Source organism: Octopus bimaculoides, chromosome 13 (genome assembly GCF_001194135.2).
Source record: "Octopus bimaculoides isolate UCB-OBI-ISO-001 chromosome 13, ASM119413v2, whole genome shotgun sequence".
Taxonomy (NCBI): Eukaryota; Metazoa; Mollusca; class Cephalopoda; order Octopoda; family Octopodidae; genus Octopus; species Octopus bimaculoides.
The window spans coordinates 27,862,091-27,862,530 of NC_068993.1; positions in this window are offsets into that span (position 1 = coordinate 27,862,091).

Sequence of the window (440 nt, forward strand, 5' to 3'; positions counted from 1 at the left end):
TATATATGTATATATATACATACACACATACATATCCACACACACACATATATGTATATATATAAAAATACATAAACATATCTGTGCACATAAACATACATGCATCCAACCAAGCATATATACATACATATTTATATATATATTTTTTAATAATTAATAACAACAAAAAAATATATGTATATATTCAAAAATCTATACAAAACATATAGTTTCATACAAAAATATGAATGTATACACACACAGAGAGATACACGTGTATATATGAATATTGATACACATACATTCGCACACACATATATATATATATTTATGTATGTGTTGTTACACGTATTTACATAGAGATTCATACGTAAAATTATACAATCCTTAGTACGTATATAAATACTGTCAATGTGTGGTAATTAGTAATAAAGTGGAGGGATATTTATCGGAAGGTAATT